Raw genomic sequence first — 427 nt, forward strand, 5'->3', positions numbered from 1 at the left:
AGCTGAACGCACAACAAAGACCAGATGTTCCAACATGCCTTATTTATGCACCCATCAGCCTGCTTCCCATGTCCACAAAACACCAGCAGATTTCTATCTTTTAAACTCACACACAGCACACCCTGAAAGAGAGCCACTTTTCACTGATTTCGGTGTGTGGAGTGTGTCTGCGTCTGTCATCTGGATTTGTGAGACAAGCAAGGTTTTGGACAATTAGCTAACATTCCCAACTAGCTGCAGTCATCTCTGGTTGGGGTTTACTAAGATGGAGATTGAAACGGAACAGACCAGGATTTTTTTTTCTGTCCACGGGGAAACAAGGCTATATAGAGTAGATGCATTACCATCCTATACACTGGTCATATCAAATCACTGATTATTTCCCACAGAATCAGACAATATATCTGCATGAAATATATCTGATGAA

This window comes from Lampris incognitus, chromosome 9 (genome assembly GCF_029633865.1).
Source record: "Lampris incognitus isolate fLamInc1 chromosome 9, fLamInc1.hap2, whole genome shotgun sequence".
NCBI classification, from domain to species: domain Eukaryota; kingdom Metazoa; phylum Chordata; class Actinopteri; order Lampriformes; family Lampridae; genus Lampris; species Lampris incognitus.